Here is a 19,699-nt window from a genome sequence, read left to right as displayed (position 1 = left end):
AGTGAAAAATGATTTGTACCACAGTATCTTGCTAAATATTTGCCTAATCATGAAAGATGGTTGGAGATGGTAGGTTTTAACCCGCCATTTTTAAAATGGAAACTTTCTTCAAACTTGTGCTTTTATGGCAACTCAGTGTATTAAACAGATAAAAGTTGAACTGTTCTCTCTGAAGGTGGGGTGAGGTTCTTGAAGTCCTGATGTTCTCATTCTAGGTTCTCTAATGTTCCTACCTCCCAACCCCACACCGAATACAGTTGCTAAAGCACATCTGAAAACTCTGGAGGACCCTAGACCTTCTATGACCCCTCAATAGGAAACTACTATGAACAAGTCATCCTTAGTCCATTATTCAAGCTAACAAATAGTGGAAGAGAAATAGAATAAATCTGTATCATTTGTTTGTATTTCCATGACAGGGCACAAAAGAAACAGGCACTGGAAGCATATGTGCAATGCAAATGGAGAGATACTGGATTCTTTAATGTGGACGTCTCCAAGTGAACAGTGCCATCTTCTCTGTCCACATTCTAAACAGTTTGAGAAATAAGAGAATAAAGATGGAGGTCAGAATATCATCTTTATTACCACTAAGAACCAGTCTAGCTTGATCAATAAATCCAGAATTAGGCAGTCTAGAACATGTGGTTTCAGGTTTTCCTTGTAGAGGTGGCCGGCCCAGGAGAGACCTATGGTACAGAGGAGCAGAGAGGACTTTTGCTCTCTGCCAGGCAACTCACCACCAAGAGGAAGAAGGAATAGTGTTGAGCTGAGAATACCCAGGTGGTATTTTCAAATTCATCCGTCAGTGTAGTGACCCTATAACCTTTCCCAGATAGTGGAATGAGGGAAGGACAGAAAAAGGCAAGTTCTACTAAGTGAACCTTCTTTATGTGGGGGAAACATAAAATAAGAACCATTTCCTCCCTATATACAGTTGTTAAGGGAGAGAGAAATAAAAGGATATTAATGTGTATCCAGCCTCTACTCCCTCTGCCAAACAGATAATTTTATTATGGAAATATATTGTACTCTTTGTAAAAATTAAATTATTCCAGTAATTGGAATAAAATCACTTATATTTGGGGGTTGATATGATATATATTTTGGTTTTGGACTAATGAATTATACAGTTCAGAAATTGTTTAGTTTAATTGGCCACCTTTTAGGAAAACAAGATTATACAGATTGGGGACTTTTCTTCTCTTGATCTGAAACTAACAGACTCCCACACGTTTGGGAAGGAACCTAATTTGTTAGTTTGAACACTGTTGAACACTGCTCAAATTGCAAAAGTGTTTATAGTCAGGGTAGAGAATTCAGTATAAACAAACAATGGAGATAATCTGTATAATGTGATATATTTAAAAAATATGCTTCCGGTATGATTTTTTCTTAGTAAATAATTATTCATATAACAAGCAACAGCTGCTTGAAAATAACTTGGAATATTAAATTTATTAATTAAAATACTATTGCCATCAACAGCACATTTTAGGGATTTTATAAACAGCACTGAGTGAATAAAATATCACTGATGCCATTATAATGTTCACTCAAGGGAATACAGAGATTCCTTTTTATCCTGAGCTCTGGGAGTCTCCATGAAGAACGGGGGGTCTATGTACACATGTCATCATAGACAACCAAAGTGGTGCCCAGGCAGGACGTAAAACAAAATTAAATCTTTTACTGTTCTTTATGAGTTCAGAGTTAGCAGAATATCGGTGCCTGAGAATGAGAACTGCCACTGATTTTTGTATACTGTGTTAATCATGTCTTCTGTTTCTTCATTATAATGCTTTGATACTTTGGATGGAGCCTTGCTTACCCTGGAGAGACTGTCCCTCTCGGGATTAGCTAGCTAACTCCTAGAGATAGCAAAGAACTCACCTGGGAGTGCGTTTTTCATATGCAAACAAATTTATCTAGAGCCCATACCCCCAGCCACTTCCTTTATTGGGTTCCCACACACTGGACCACTATCCACTTGCTCTAATCATACCAGGACCAGGTACCAGACAATGAGGACAGACCCTAGACCCCAGAGCCCACTGAGGTTATTCAAACTGGCCAATCCCAAACCTGCTTACCCAGTCTCACTCATTCCTTCTGGAGAAACCATAATAAGGGCTTTGGTCCAAATCCTCCCTTCACTCCCTCTGCCTCCTGACCAAATTTGGTTTTATCTCAGTATGGCTCTGAGTAGCATGCTGGGCCTCCAGTTTCGTGGGATCTGTGACTGTGAAAACCTTTTTTCTTCATGAAGCCATTTCCATGTCTGGGTGTCTTACCATATCTGATTAAACAAATTCCAATCTCTTTTGAAACGTAGTTAATGAAGCACTTTCATATGTATTTATCTCACTGACCACAATTCTATGAAACAGATATGATTTTTCTCATTGGAAAGATCAAATAATTGAGGCTTAGTGATGGCAGAGCCAGTTTGGATTAAACTCCACTCTACCACACAGAAAATATTTAGGCTTTGGGGCTAGAAAATGTAATAATACATGTCTAAGTGTTTTTATCGGTTCTCCTGTAAAGTGATGCCAAGAATATCTATCTATTTGTAGGTGTTATAAAGATTACAAATAATGCTCTCAGAATTCTAAGTTTGCTTTTCATTTCTGCCATGACCACCTTTGTCAGGGTCTGTTTCATCTTTCCCAGTTTATTTCCTTTTATCCTATAGCAAATAATAGACTTATTATATCAGTCTCTTGTTTAAGAGCCTATAGATTTGAGAATTCTGTATCTAGGTAAGATGTATTGGTTTTCTGTAAACCAACAGTCTTTTTAAGAATAAACAGAGAAGCAAAATAAAATGCAAAATATTGAATTTAAAGGGATTGTGAGCTTTTGAAGAAATCAGGCTTAAGACTCTAAGATTCTAGAGAGAGGTGAGCAAACTATCTGTAATTCGTGTTACCAGAATTTGTTGCCAGACTGTGACACAGCAAGAGGCCAAGAACAGACCAGCTTTGCCCAGGTGTGCAGGACCGCTCTGGAGGACAGAGACACCTACCATTTGGTAATTTAAAATGACTGAAGACACAAAACTAGAGTCTTTTCAAACACACACAAGTTTTGTTCCTAAGACATTTGCCAAATTCTGAAGCTACACTGTGCTACAAATTAAATCTGAAAATACTTGAAATGCAGATTAGAATTTTCCCGTTTCACAGAACACAGAAGTTAGGGCTTGGGGGCCTTATGAACCAGCCATGTTCTCAGCTGAAAGCCCTAGCATACTAGACCTCAGAAATAACGGCAAGCCACGAATACACTGAGCATTGCCTAAATGTAATGCAACCTTAACTTGGCTCAATCTCTGAATGGATTAAGAGGATTCACCCTCACTCTGTCCAGCAAAGAAAAGATGGAACTCTGATGGGAAAACGATAACATCTAAAACATTAACAGTAACAACAAAACAGATAATGTAAACAGTCTGACAGCTGAACTAGATATTGGAATTATCAATGACTTGAGAATAATTATGATTCGGATGTTTTAGAAAATAGGGCAGTGGATGAACAATTTTATTGGAGAATTGGAATCTATACAAAATAAGCAAGTGGAAGTTGTTGAATTGAAAAAAATACAGTATCTTCAATTAAGAGCTCAATAAATGAATTCAATAAGCAGATTAAACACCAGAAGGCAGGACTGTTGAACTAAAAGATAGGTCATGACAAAAGATTTAAACTGAAGCACAGAGGAAACACAGAAGGGAAAATAAAACAGATGTTAAATACCTGTGAGGCAGAGTGAAAAGTCCAATTCACATATAATTAAAGCCCCAAAAGAAAAAGAAAAAGAGATTTTGGCAGATGCAGAGGTAATGGTAATTTTCCAAAACTGACTGAAGACTTCAACTGACATTTTAAAAAGTCTGCAAACATCCAGCAAGATAAATATAAAGAAAATGACATTACCTTCAAAGCATCAAGGAGAACATATTGATAACTTCCCAACAGAAAACCAGCAGTTAGGATACTTGTAAAGCATTGGAAGAAAAAAATGCCAGTGTAGGATGTGAAACTGAATATTCTTCCCAATGAAGGAGAAATAAAGATTATATGATCCCCATTAACTGTGATATATGACTGGAATTCCTCAGTGTGACCTTCAGGAAACTCCAGGTCTAGTCCTGTGCCGACTCCCAAAATTTTGTTTTTCATTATAGCTAAATCTATATCTATACCCATGCCTGGATATACCAGACTCGATCTCATTCCAAATAGATGCTTACGGTCTGTGTCTTGTCTGGAACACCTTCATCATTACTCCCACTTTTTATTTTTTATTTTATTTTATTTTATTTTATTTTATTGTTTGTTGATTTATTTTGAGAGAGAGAGAGAGCGCAGAGGAGGGGCAGAGAAAGAGAGAGAGAACAGGGGAGGGGCACAGAAAGGGAGAGAGAGAGAATTCTAAGACAGGCTCTGCACTGTCTGCACTGAGCCTGATCCTGTGAACTGTCAGATCATGACCTGAGCTGAAATCAAGAGTCAGACGCTTAACCCACTGAGCCACCCAGGTGCCCACTCCCACTTAAAAATGTTTTTAACGTTTTCTTTTGTTTTGTTTTGTTTTCTGAGAGAGAGAGAGACAGAGACAGAGATAGAGACAGAGTGAGCAGGGGAGGGTCAGAGAGAGAGGCAGACACAGAATCTGAAACAGGCTCCAGGCTTGGAGCTGGCTGTCAGCACAGAGCCCAATGCGGGGCTCGAACCCACAAACCGCGATATCATGACCTAAGCCGAAGTCGGACCCCAGCCAACTGAGCCACCCAGGCGCCCCCCTTTTTTCTATTTAAAAAACATTTTTTAACGATTTTTTAAAATCCCACTCCCACTTTTAAATTCCAGCTTGTATTTACCACAAAACTCAGCTCTTAACTTTTCATCTGAAAGCCTTCCCAAGCTTCTGTCAAAGTCCTGCACTCTCCAAACCATTCATTTCGGTTTTGATACAAACTGCCTTGGATCACCATTTACCAGTTTTGTTAGTATTATGCTCTGTCAGATTTCAGATGACATTGATTTCCAAGATACAGCATTATTTTATAGATCAGGAAGACAGAAGGAAATACTGCCAATTTACACTATGCATTCTATAGTTCCTTAACAATAGTCATAGTAGCCTCCTGTTGTTTTGAAACATCTCCCATCTATTTTAAGGGATTTGGCAATGTCTCCTGATCTTACTTGCATTGCTTGGCACAAAATAAAATAGGCAATCCTTTACACACATACACACACACACACTTACTTTTTTGGGCATATCTTCCTTTTTTAGAGGTGCCATAACATATTTAGTTTTTGCTTTATAATACAATATGGAATTGTAAAAAAAAAAAAAAAGTATGGAATTCTTCCAGAAACAATTATTTGCTTAATTTGTGTAAAATTTATGTCAATGTTTCAGTGCATTTTCTGCATTGCAAAGATTTTTTCATTTTAATGCCATAACACAGTGTAATATTTTTAAGACATTCTAAATGTAATTAATGGTAGCACCAACCAGGCACATGATTCAACTGAAGTGATGACAGTGTGAACAGCCAGGCCAAGTCCTGAGCATGTTTGGGCAATGACAACAACATCCTGAGTTTAGCCTGGTCAACAGCAACTGTATGACATACCTCAGTTTGGGATGGTAACGTGAAAGAAATGTAATCTTAGAATCAGTAAAATATCATGTCACATGCCTCCTGCAATATATTCTAAGGTCCCAGGGGGCTTGAAGTACTTCCATGTTGTTTGGTACAATTCTAACACAATACTGTACACATAGAAACGGTATTTTGAACATAAACAGTATAATAGGTAATCAAATTTAATAAAAATAGGGAAAAAAACTTGTTGAGTTACAGTGCAGAACAATAATGCATCATTTTACCAACCAAAAGTTCCCTTTATCAACATCTGATAAGATTTATTTTTAGGCATGGTATATGCAATATTCTTTGTTATTCGAAGAGGTCTGTGAATACAGATGAGGGGTCCATGTATACCCAAATACAGTATCCTAGAACACAGTAGGTTCACTTTATCTGGGCAAAGTTGACACTCTACTCACTTTCTTCTATCAACAAACAAGTCTTTCTGAATGTAATTGAATGAGAGTTAATGCCAAAGTTTTTCTGTCTGAAATCATAGAGCTTGCAAACCTCACCAGCAGAGTGACTGAGGAAATCTTAGAGAATTTTGATTATTACTGAGTCCTCCTTCCCTGTATTTATAGATGTTGAAACATATTTATGGGTCAGAAGCATTGTTGCAAATGCTCTACTCAGATTCATATGCCCTCAATGGATTATATAAAGCACACTGTAATTCTTGTGGGCTGATATGAACAACTTCACTAATTTGGACTGGATAATTCAGAAAATGTATTCATTTGAACCTTGTCAAATGCTTTTAAGTGTACCCTACATGTCTGGGGAATAGGAAAGGGAGAATATTTGAAAAGATAATTCACAGTGCATCAAACTTGTGGGAAAATGTCTTACTTAAGAAAAAAAATGTTTTCAGTATCCCCAAAGCATTCCTTTTATGCTAAAATGTAACATTTAATTCAAATCATTTTTATCTGTTTGTCAAAACAGGTTCTTGAACACCAGTGGCCATTAAAAAACATTCCTGCATGTTCTTTACAGTATCAAAGCTGGTATGACACAATGAAAATCTTCTAAAGACACATCAGCTTCCATCATGGTGTGACCTAGGACAGTGTACTTAACTAGTCTGAGTTCTAGTTCCTCACAGGAGAATGGAGATGTGGAATATGCCTCCTAAGGCATTTGTAAGAAGTAAATGAGATAACTGTGTGAACATTCCTTGGCACGCTGTTGGATTGAAATAAATATTTATTTTATTAATCCACCATTTAATGAGTAAATTAAATTCAATTTAAACTTCCTTAATCCAGATTTTTAACTCAATATTGTTGTTAATTAGGATGGTTTTTATGTATGTGCATTGTGTTAATATTTCCAATTCCCCATTTCTAAATGAGGGATTGGTAAACTTTTTCAGTTAAGGGCTAGATAGTAAATATTTTAGACTTTGTGGGTCCCTAATGGTTCCCATATCATATTCTTCTGTGTGTTGTTTTTAAGCAACCATTTAAAAATGTGAAAACTGTTCCCAACTGATAGACTATTGAGAAAGAGGCACTGCCAAATTTGGCCTGTGATTGTAGTTCGTTAACCTTTGGTCTAAACTGTCTTCATTTAATCTATTTTATTTCTGCACTTAAAAATACACATAACTAGTGTGCTTCTGAGATTTAGAAAGATAAGAAATACAAATTTAGATTTCTTGGATAAAATTTAGAGTACTCTGAATTAATATATTCAAGAAAGTAAACTGTGCTTCAGGGATAGTTTAGTAATTTCCAGAAAACTACAAAGAAAAAAAGCATCCCCCCACCCCCTTCTGTCTATGAAATCAAAGGGTTTTATGAGCTTGTGCACATGTTAGGAAACAAGGAAGTTTGTATTATTTTTATTAGAAAATATGAATTCTTCAAAGGTGCATCTGTTAGTCTCATAGGTATACACATTGATTAAGATTTCTTATTAACATACAATCATCTCCAAATGTTTCCACTTAATTGCTTTTTATTTCAGTTAAGTACCAATGTTCTTTATTCTCACACGTAGTTTAATTAGCATGGAAGGTCACCGAGAGGTGTTAAGGCACAAACTTGCCCAGAGGAAGTAGTTGATGCCTGGCTGGCTTCTAATTATAGAGCATCCTTAAACTGCAGAGTAAAAGGAAGTTTGGAGGGGAGAATAATAACCAAAGAACAAAAAAATGAACAAGAAGCATCCCTGTGCACAGGAAGAACAAATGCTGAGCTCCGACTCTTAGGTTGAGGTCACAGCTGCATATGACTACCAGAAGGACATGAAATACATGGGACAGTAGCTTACAGATTATTTAACAACATTTGTTAAACATCTACTATGTACAGACATTGGGGTGAATGCTTGTAGGGACTATTAAAGTGTGGAGTTAAAGACTGTTGAGAAAAAAATGAGTCAAACATGTAATGATTAAATGTCACAGTCGTATGTGAAACTGAGAGTATGTTATTCCTCTTTTATTAAACAAACTTTCATTACTAATAATATTTTTTATACAAATAGTTAATTGTCAAGTTGGTTTCCACATAACACTCAGTGCTCATCCCCACAAGTGTCCTCCTCCATGCCCATCCCCCCTCCCCCCCACATCCATCAGTCCTCAGTTTTTCTCAGCATTCAAGAGTCTCTCATGGTTTGCCTCTCTCCCTTTCCCCCACCATTTCTCCCCTTCTTCTCCCCCATGGTCCTCCGTTAAGTTCCTCCTAATCCTCCTATACGTGCAAACATATGATATTTGTCCTTCTCTGCCTGACTTATTTCGCTCAGCATAACCCCCTCAAGGTCCATCCATGTTGCTACACATGGCCAGATTTCATTGTTTCTCATTGCCATGTAGTATTCCATGGTATAGATAAACCACATCTTCTTGATCCATTCGTCTGTTGATGGACACTTAGGCTCTTTCCATGTTTTAGCTATTGTTGAGAGTGCTGCTATGAACATTGGGGTACATGTGCTCCTATGGATCAGCATTTCTGTATCCCTTGACTAATAATATTTTTGATATACTAAATTCTTGCCAAATTACATTAGAATCTGGCCATTTGGCTGCATAAATCCTCAGTATTAACCATATGTAGACATCCCTAGAAGCATTGTTTTCAGCCAATAACAATGTACTCTTGTGTATAGGTTGAGTGTGTTTTAAAACTATTTATTAAAATCCAATAATAAATTAAAGAGGGTTGCTATAAGCGCTACAAAAATTATTTTTAATTTAATTGAGAAATTTATCGCATACTCGCTATAAACAAAAAAGGCTCCTTAATAGCATTAAAATAGAATTCACTGCATAACACTTTAGTGTAGCTACAACTTTTCACAATGACACATAGGAATAAATCCAAGTATCCCTGTATTTTATAATAGTGCATTTCAGGATGATAACTCCTCTACAAGCAAACTGTGCCTTAGACTAGTGTGGATGATAGCATATGGTATTTGCAGACCACCTTTTATGTGCCAGACACAGTTGCAGGAGCTTAATAAGTGTTATCCAATTTAATGCTATAGCAATCCTCAGAGGAAAGTGTTATTATTATCTCCATTTTACAGATAAGAAAGCCAAGGCAAAGAAAAGGTAACTTGCCTGAGTCACCCTCAGAAGTAGGAGAGTTGGGGTTTAATCCAGTCCCTGTGATTCCAGAATCTTTCACTGGTAATTCAGCCTTAATGTTAGTGTGTATATATCATAAAATATGCAGCATCATGATTTATTCATCTTTTCACAGCATGGGTGAGTAAACGGCATTGCATGTTCATCATGTACGTTTAACAAGGAGGAATTCTTTAGTGAGAAAAGTTTAACTGATATTTCTCTGCTCCTCACTTCACATCTCTGGGCCTCAGTTCCTTCACATCTGAAATGTGGGGATTGGAGCCAGACTTCGTTTCAATATTCTTTTATATTTTAAAGTATTATTTTAAGTGTAAAATCATGACTCTCATACAAATACAAAAAGAAACACATGTCAAAGAGTTTATTTAACTCATTAAGTAATGAGAGAACCGGTAAGATGTTAAAACTGGTTCGATTACCACACTTGTATTGTTGAATCAGGAATGTGGGAATTAATTTACAAATAGATGCAAACCTGTCCTTTTTTGGCAGGGGAGAGTGGTTCAGTTGTTCCTCCTGGATAGAATTTGTGTGTCTGTGGACAAGGGTCATTTGTACTGCTCTCAGCTACCTACAATTCATAAAGTGGGTAAAAGACAAGGAAAGGCCCAGAGTCCCCATAGAATCAGATAACTCAGAGGATGTATCAGACAGCACCTTGTCTTTAATTGAAGATACCCAGTGATTTTTAGTCCAATTCAGTATCTTACACAATTTCCCCCCATATCTCATACCAATTCCTTTGGGAAGTCCAATGAATAGAACAGGAACAATATCTTTGCTTTGATGGAAGAAGTGAGAGGGCCAACAGCTCCTGCCAGTTTGCTTCAATTACTCACCCAAAATTCCAAAAAGTTTCCCTCCAACTGCCCTTGAGGCAGCTTGTAGGGCTGAGACACTGTATGATCCTTCCAGCTACTGCAGCTAACGTTCTGCAATCCTGATTTTCCCTGTTGGAGGCAAAAGGCTGAGCTGTCAGAAATAAATGCACTTTTGCTAGCATCTCACAGTGGCAGTTCATTCGGTCCCCATGAAACCAGAAGCATCCTTCTGGGTCAGGAGGCTGGGATTCCTTCCGATTAACTCTGAGAGCTTCTCCTAGGCTCAAAAGCTTGAAATAGGCAGAACATGTTATGTCTGATACAAAGTCTTCTCTGAAGGCTGTGTCTGTTAAACCCTAGGATAATCTTCAGCGGGGTCTGGAAGCCCTTCCTTCCATCCCAAGGGGCCTTTGACCATAAGGCATTCATGACACTATTAGATATGTGTGGACATTCGGTGGATATTTCATTAACAGGGTTCCCAGGTATGGACTTATAAAAGGGCTGGTCTGGCAGGGTTTGTTTAATTAGACTGGAAAGTCTGTGGTGAATTATAACTAATTCATAGGCAACTCTGTGAGATCAAGGCTGTGTTGAAGAGCTTAGCGTTGACACTAATTTAAACGAACATAGGCAGTGTTTCCTCTGTGGTCGTCATTATTGGAAGTATTTTCTACCAAGAGGCTTAGATAAAGGGTACAAAATCAGTTGCTATTTTCTTTCACTGTTTCAGCTCTATGTCAATGCTGTTTTGAATATCCCCTGAAAGAAATGTCCACATAGATTGATTTGGAGGTGTGGTTGAAGTTATGTAGTTTATAACTATGCCACAGTACTTCCAAATTTCCTGCAGTTTGCAACTCTTTTCTGAGTTTTTTTCTGAGTAATTTTCTGAGAAAATTACTTTTCTTTTTCACCAACCAAACCGGCAGCACCTGCTATTAATCTGCCTTTCTTCCTTTATTTAGGTTCTATCTATCCTATTAATGTACTTAAATTTAATTAAAATATGTTTATTGAACAAATAATACAAGAAAGCTGAAGTCTTTATAAAAAAAATCAACTGTGTCACTTCAAAAACATATACGTTGGGGTGCATGGTTTGGCTCAGTTGGTTGAGCAACCAACTCTTGATTTCGGTTCCTGTCACGATCCCAGGGTGTTGGGATGGAGGGTGGGATCTACTCTGGGTGTGGAGCCTGGTTGAGAATCTCTCCCTCTCAATCTCTCTCTCTCTCTCTCTCTCTCTCCTTCCGCCCCATCCTCCTCCCTCCTTCCCTCTTCTTAAATAAAAGAGAACATATTTGCAATTTACTTCTTTTAAAAAAAAAATCTCGGGGCGCCTGGGTGGCTTAGTCGGTTAAGCGTCCGACTTTCACTTAGGTCATGATCTCGCGGTTAAGCGTCCGACTTTCACTTAGGTCATGATCTCGCGGTTCTGGGTTCGGGCCCCACGTCGGGCTCTGTGCTGACTGCCAGCTCAGATCCTGGAGCCTGTTTCAGTCTGTGACTCCCTCTCTCTGACCCTCCCCTGCTCACGCTGTCTCTCTCTCTCTCTCTCTCCTAGAAATAAATAAAACATTAAAAAAAAATTCTCGTCTAAGGGCACCTGGATGACTCAGTGGGTTAAACATCCTACTCAGGTTTGGCTCATGAGATTGAGGCCTGCGTCTGACTCTGTGCTGACAGCACAGAGCCTGTTTGGAATTCCTTTCTCCCTCTCTCTTCCCTTTCCCTCCACCCTCTGCACCCCTGCACCAACCTCAAAGTAAATAAAAAATAAATGAAAAAAAATTCTATTCCTTTCCAGTAAACTTACCTATTTTTAAATATAATTATAGTGTTGATGGAACTCTATTGTGATTTTTTCTTATAAATATCAGAAACATTTTTCCAGTTGCTATGTAGTATTCATAATGGTCTTTGTTCTTATTTATTTACATGGATCATTTTTATTATAACAGACACAGATACATTGTAAACTTTAATATAGTATGATCCTGGAAGAGATATTAAAAATCATCTGAAATCCTACCACCTAGAGATAATTGCTACTTTGTCTTTCATTCATCTTTTTATGAATATATATACACACGCATAGCTTTCTTTTTTTGTTTTTAAAGTTGATTCATTTTGAGAGAGAGAACACATTTGCGAGTGGGGGAGAGGCAGAGAGAGAATCCCAAACAGGCTTTGCTCTCTCAGCACAGAGCCTGATCTCAACAGACTGAGCCACCTAGGAGCCCCCACATGTAATTTTCAATATGTAGTTTTACATAAATGGATTCACATATACATGCAGATATAACCAACATTTTTGTTTCCTCAGTAATATGATCTGGACCTTTTTTCCATGCAAATGAGTATAGATATACATAATTGGCTTAGGTGCCTGAAGAGTACTGCAGTGTGTCTTTACCATCACCTTATAACTCTTCTTTCCTTTTGCTGCTTAGATGGAGAGGTTCCAGATTTCTGCTGATATAAACAAAGCCATAGCACTCTTCTGGGAATTATCTCCTTGCCTTAAATTTCTACTATGATTATTACATGAAACAGGAGAGTTTTTAAAACTTTCACACAGGAACACCTTGGTGGCTCAATTGGTTAAGCGTCTGACTCTTGATCTCAGGGTCATGATTTCAAGCTCTGTTTTTGGTTCTGCACTGGACATGAAGCCTACTAAAAACAAAAGAAAATTAAAAAAAAAAAAAAAAACCTTTAAAACCTATTTTAAAAACTTTTATTTTCAAATTTGTAACATCTTACACCTATCACCAGTATGACTGTCTTTTTCACTGCACCCTCCTTAAACCCTGTGTTTTAGTCTTTCTTTTAAACTTTTAGTGTTAAGGTGCCTGGGTGGCTCAGTCAGTTAAACATCTGACTGCTTAGGATTCTCTCCTCCCTCTGCCACTCCCCTCCTTGTGGAATAAAGGAGATATAAAGAGATAAACATTAAAAAAAGTTTTAGTGTTAATGGGAGAAGCTGGAAATAGTATCTCAGCATTTTAAAATTTGCATTTCCTTGATTAGCTGGGTGTTTGAATACCTTCATATATATATACATATATATTCTCGTCCTTTGTGTATCTTCTTTTATGACTTGACTGTTTCTATCCTTTGTCCAGATTTCTGCCAAAGTGATCATCTTTTTTCTAAGTTTTCCTTCCAAAATATATAAAGTTTATTATGTTAAAAAAGTTACCTCATTTTTACTGTAAGTAAAAATAAGTATAAGTAACTTTTTATACTAAAACATATCATGTGTTTATGGAGCTTTTTGGTTGCTGTTTTTGCTAGTGCTGTTCATGTGTTTAATGTTTGCATGGTCAAATTTATCAGTGTTTTCCTTTATTGATTTTAGTGTTTTTGCCACAGGTGGAAAGGTCTTTCTCCAGATTATAAAAACATGACCTCTTTTATTCCTCTAATAACTGTTATTTTGCTATTTTTCAGTATTCAAATTAATATATCTAGTACTTGTTTTGGTGTACAAAAGAGCGGGAAAATCCAAAAATTTTCACTAAAGCCTAGCCTTTTTGTTTGTCTCCATAGAACACCTGAAAAATAAGGGCAGATGGATATTCAGGTAGTATTTGGACTGAAAAATAGGCTTAAACTTGTAGATGACGCCAGGTTTGAATAGAATATGCCAAAGCAAATTGGGGACCAGCATTATTACTGTGGGCATTGTGGGCATAATTTTACCTGGTAGTGGGGACTCTATTAGTGTACAATATTTATTATTATGTTAGATATATATGCTCATGAATAGAGAAATAGACGAGATCAAATTTAGATATCATAAAATGTTAATGAGATTAACGAAAGACTGTGTTTTGTGTGGAATGTGTTAGCTATTTCGGCAGTATGGAGAAGAAGTGAGCAAGCATAGAAGGATTCATATGTAAGAGGGTAAAATATAAGTTTGTAAGTCATAGAACATTGTGCCAAGTGAGGCATAAATTCCATCTTCATTCAAAATATATGAACTGTGAGGGCCGTAAGAGGATTGGCCTTATGGGGAGGACTCTGAGGAATTGAAATGTTAACAGACAATAAGTTAGGAGAATGCCTCAGGCAATTACAATTAATGAGAAAACAGGGTGGAGATGAACCTCATTGAAGATGGGACCGAGGGATTATAAAATCATAAAGGCAAATCGTGTTAGTGGACCTGGCTGCTAGATGGCTCTATATCAGGGGCAAACCTTCTGAGAAAAATTAAAAAAGTGCCTGCACCTCAGACTCTAAGACCCTGGTTAGCACCACAGGGAGGCAGGAGTGAACACAAGTAATTAGAAATGAGACCTTTATTTCACATTGTATTTTAATTTATTCTCACATCCATTCTCTTGCATTGATCTGTCTACCTGTTTTTGCACTCTCAGTCATTATAACTTTATAGTATATTTTAATATCTAAAATATCATAAGCTTGCTCTTTACCCATCTTTTCTAGAATTTTACTAAGTGATTTCTTATGCTTATTGTTATATTTGCATTGAAAACATTTTTTAACATTTATTTTTGAGAGAGAGCGGGGGAAGGGCAGAGAGAGACACACACAGGATCTGAAGCAGGCTTTAGGCTCCAAGCTGTCAGCATAGAGCCTGACCTGGGGCTTGAACCCATGAACCATGAGATTATGACCTGAACTGAAGTCAGACACTTAACTGACTGAGCCACCAGGTGCCAAATTTTAGAATCACTTTGTGAAGTATCCCATTCTCCTTATAATATCTGTCACTAGCATTTGCCAACTTAGTTACAGTCATGAGTGGGTAGTTTGTTTTATTTTTCAATGTTTAGTTATTTATTTTGAAAGAAAGCACATGCTGGAGAAAGAGCAGTTGAATGTGAAACAGAGTGGGGATAGGAGCAGAAAGAGAGAGGTGGACAGAATCCCAAGCAGGCTCCATGCTGTCAGTGCAGAGCCTGACAGAGGGCTTGATCTCACCAATCATGAGGTCATGACCTGAGCCAAAATCAAGAGTTGGACAGTCAACTGACTGAGCCACCCAAGCACCCCATGAACGGATAGTTTAACTAGGATAGCAAACCACCTCTACATCTTAGAGTAAAAGTGTATTTATTATTAAGAGTATATGCCCCACATGCGGTGGTGTGAGTGCGGCAGGGGAAAGCATTTGCTCCACAGGGTTGCTCAGGCACCAGGCTGACTGAAGCCCCAACACTTCATAGCTACACAACCTTAACTTCCTGCATGGAGGGAGAGCAGCGATGGGATTGTGCATGAGTGACACAGACACATTTTATCCCCTTTCACAACTCACTGGCTAGAATGACACTGTCCAACAGAACTTTCTATGGTAATGGAAATGTTCTATAAATTGCATTGTCTAATACAGTAGTCATTGGCTTTTTGTAGCTAATGAAATGTGAGCACTTGAAATGTGGTTAATAGGACTGAGGAACTGAATTTTAAGTTTTGAGAAAAAAATAAGTTAGTTTTCAATTATATAATCACAGGTAGCTAGTAGCTATGACATGGGACTGAACTTGTCACCTAGTCCTACCTAAGTTCAGGTGTATGAGTGCAGTCCTGCAGTTGGGTGTATGAGGGACTATATGAAATACTCTGTGAGCATTACTGTCTCTGCCTTACTCACAAAACAAAACACTCACAGACACACACACACACACACACAAATACACAGTCCCACTGGGAATTTCATTGTGACTGTAGCAAAATCATAATTTAATCTTTTAAAAATTTTATTTTTATTTTTTATTGTTTTGTAAATTATTTTTTGAGAGAGAGGGAGAGAGACAGAGAGCGAGTGGAGGAGGGGCAGGGAGAGAGGGAGACGCAGAATCCAGAGCAAGCTCCAGGTTCTGAGCTAGCTGTAGGCACAGAGCCCAACGTGGGGTTCAAACCCATGAATCGTGAGATCATGACACAAGCTGAAGTCAGACACTTAACTGACTGAGCCACCCAGGTGCCAAATATTTTGCTCTTTTAAATATAGAGTATTTCTTTTCAAGAACAAAATATAACTGTCCATTTGTTCTGGTATTCTTTTGTTTCAAGTGATTTTGTTTCTTGATTTTTTTTCATATATAAATTCTGTGTATTTCTTTTAGGACTAACTTCTGAGCCAGTCAGAATTAGAATTTTAGCTCTGCAACTTATCTTAAACTAAGGTAACCTCTACTTATGTTAAAATAATAGTGTAAATTCTTTTAAGTGTGAGTTCCCTCATCAATAAAATTAGCAGAATAACAGTGTCTATTTACCCAATACGATGATTACCACTAATATCGTGACTATTATTTCTCCTCCTATTACTATTCCTCTCATGATCATAATAATTATTGTTAATTTATTATTAGGTAACAAGCTCTTTATGTGGATGGTATTATTTAGTTTACACAAGAACCAAATGAGGTTAATACATTTGAATCTGGGAAGAATGAAGTGACTGGTAAGTGAAATGACTGGTTCTTGTTAAATACTCAGTATATACGGCTGTTGTTGTTACTGTCATCATCGCCATCATCTCATTACCAACATCATCATCGTCAATTATGGTTGCCTTCTTAATGCCTCTTTCACACTACTGCATTGTGAAAGAACATGCTCGATGGGATTGCGCCCACCTCCAACTCCACCCCTTGCTTCAATGATAGATTCAGGATGTCCACATATTCTAGGCCAAAGCCAGTTAACATATGGAATGCCCTTACTCATAATGACTTGTTGATAGGTTTGTGACCTACAGTTAGCAATTTAGAGAGACACCTAGGACCTTTGTTTAGTGGTTAGATGAGAGATGACCTTTCCTGTAGGACATAAAAGAAAAGGGGAGACAGACAGAAACAGTATTTGTTAACAATGTGCCATCATGTTGAGCTGCATTTGAAGCCTACCCTACCTCTGGACCCTTGGGTATGTGAATCAACACGTACTCGTTATTATTTAAAGTTTTTTTTTTCTTTTACCTACTATTAAAAAAATTTCTTTAATGTTGTATTTATTTCTAGGAGAGAGAGAGAGAGAGAGAGACAGCGTGAGCAGGGGAGGGTCAGAGAGAGAGGGAGTCACAGACTGAAACAGGCTCCAGGCTCTGAGCTGGCAGTCAGCACAGAGCCCGACGCGGGGCTCGAACCCACGAACCGCGAGATCATGACCTAAGTGAAAGTCGGACGCTTAACCGACTAAGCCACCCAGGCGCCCCACTATTAAAAGTTTTTTTAAAGGTTTATTTATTTTTGAGAGAGAGAGAAAGAGAGAGAGTGAGTAGGGGAAGGGCAGAGAGAGACACACACCCACACAGAATCCGAAGCAGGCTCCAGGCTTTGAGCTGTTAGCACAGAGCCCTACACCAGGCTTGAACCCATGAACAGAACCATAAGATCATGACCGGACGCAAACTCGTATACTTAACCGACTGAGCCACCCAGGTGCCCCTTCCTTCACCTACTAGTAAATACTGATTGAAATAATGGTCTTTCTCATCATTCATTAAATATACTAATTGGGTATTTTCAGTATTTTGCGAAGTTATATATAGTGATTATATAAATCTTTTTGTAATTAGGCATCTTATCAAATTCATGCTGTTTGTATTACTTTTCTGGATGCTTCGTTTGGGGGTTTCTGTGCATGTAATAATATAATTTGAAAATAAAATAATGCTTATGTTCTCTTATCTAAAATTAAATAACTGTTTCTCTTAACTAATTGTATTGGCTGGCAATTCTAGAAAAATGTGAAGTGATGATAATGATAGCTAACATCCTTCCCTTATCCTTGCTATTAATGGCTCTTTTTCGAGGTATGTCAACTTGAAGAAATATTCTTATTTTCTTATTTCCCGATTTGTTAGATTTTTCATAGCAAATAGCAGGTCCAGTAAAAATGTAATTCATTCAAAGATGACTAATCAGAAAATAATAACAAAGAAATACATAAGACCTCCTATAGCAAAAAGGCAGCAGAATGAGATATAAGGGTAACTGAAAGTGTGTGGGGGGGAACCTGGGTGGCTCAGTCGGTTAAGCGTCTGACTTCGGCTTAGGTCATGATCTCACAGTTCGTGGGTTCGAGCCCCGCATTGGGCTCTGTGCTGACAGCTCAGAGCCTGGAGCCTGCTTCGGATTCTGTGTCTCCCTCTCTCTCTGACCCTCCCCTGCTCATGCTGTCTCTCTTCTCTCTCTCTCTCTCAGAAATAAATAAAGCATTAAAAAAGAAAGAAAGGGGGTGTGCGTGGGAATAGAAAATATAATTCAACTATATTAGAATTAGAAGCAGTAAAAGGATCTATATGGCAGAGATCTAAAGCAACTAGCTGAGGAGAATCTGAAAGAAAAGCAGGAAGAAGATAAAGAAATACAAGAAATTTCAGAGGAAATTATCGATTATAAGAAAACAAAATGCAGAAATACAACTTATGTATATTTGGTGTGTGAAAAAGAAAACAGGGACCAAAGGTGGGCCAAAAATAATTTCAAAAATATAAAAGAATTTAATAAGGTCTAATAGCGGGAGAATGAATCTTCAGATAAAAAATGCTTACAATTTAGATAAGAAATCATGAAAACATAATTAAAAAGTAAGAAACCTTGAGGAAGGGGATGTTGAAATTTTATTCCAAAGAAAAAAATTCTGCCATTCTCATTTACTTTGTTCCAGTGCTCCTGAATTGGTTGGCAATTTTGGTAATGATTTGAGTTGGAATGAGGCTCCAAAGCTTTTGAGCTTTTCATTTTGTGCTGGAGCTTTTCAGTCACCTCTGGAATGCAGCTGCAAATTACATTCATTTCCAGACCCCGCCCTTCAGCTAAAAACCCAATTGTGAGGAATAAAACAGGGCGCAGGCTGGCTGCTGGGGGTCTATTCTTCTTCCCTCCCTGTCTTCGCTGCCAGCTGAGAGGGGGCTGGCGGAAACGCCTAGTAGATTTTTCTCCATCAGTTTTGCAGCGCCTGCCCCATCCCACCTACAGGAGAGAGGCTTTCTGCCCTGGGGTCCTAGGGCATGCAGGTAAATGGGGAACACAGAAAGGACTTGCCCAATTTGTGTCCTGTTTCATCACTCTCTATAACGAAGCAAAACAGGTCTGAGATGTTTGGGGGGCTCCTTCCCCAATTGATCTAATTTGTATAGTAATCAGCCAGTGGTTTCTAAAGTTGTAGCAGGAGAATGGGACCATTGTGACTTCCCGCAAGAATGAAGTTTTCCTCTACTTGTCCTAGAGGGCATGGGAAGATATTTTATAAATATGTATTTATATTTATAAATAGTTTCTTTGCATCTCACTCCTTAAGCCTATCACAAATTACATCCCTTTACTCCCCCCTCCCCCCTTGGTCCAATACCTAATAAAGATTCTGGACAGGATCCTCAGTGAGCTCTTCCCGTGATGAACCTCTCACTAGGTTTCTATAGCCTTACCATGATATGCTGTGTATAGTGAATGGCGAATGTTATAATGCTCTGTGTTCCCATTTGATCTGAAGGAGATAGTCACCGTTTCTCAGCAAATATGAGCACAGTGCATCACTCAATGCCATGTCAGGAAAACAGAATCTACACCAGGTAGTGTATTAAGTGGACTCTAATTT

At 38.0% G+C, this 19,699-nt stretch overlaps 1 long non-coding RNA gene across 2 annotated transcripts in view; it reads left to right on the top strand.

Moving 5' to 3' along the window:
• The window catches only part of LOC144219548 (uncharacterized), a 78,510-nt gene extending 71,658 nt beyond the window's left edge, over positions 1 to 6,852 (top strand). The window contains exon 4 of one of the 2 annotated variants that reach the window (XR_013331444.1): positions 6,623 to 6,852. This is a non-coding gene — a long non-coding RNA (uncharacterized LOC144219548). Of the gene's footprint in view, positions 1 to 419; positions 561 to 6,622 lie in introns of those variants that run through there. The other variant, XR_013331445.1, reaches the window with a different exon arrangement.
• The last annotated feature ends 12,847 nt before the right edge of the window (positions 6,853 to 19,699 follow it).

The sequence above is a fragment of the Crocuta crocuta genome, unplaced genomic scaffold, assembly GCF_008692635.1.
Source record: "Crocuta crocuta isolate KB4526 unplaced genomic scaffold, BGI_CrCroc_1.0 scaffold99, whole genome shotgun sequence".
Taxonomy (NCBI): Eukaryota; Metazoa; Chordata; class Mammalia; order Carnivora; family Hyaenidae; genus Crocuta; species Crocuta crocuta.
This window is presented reverse-complemented; position numbering and strand designations above follow the sequence as displayed.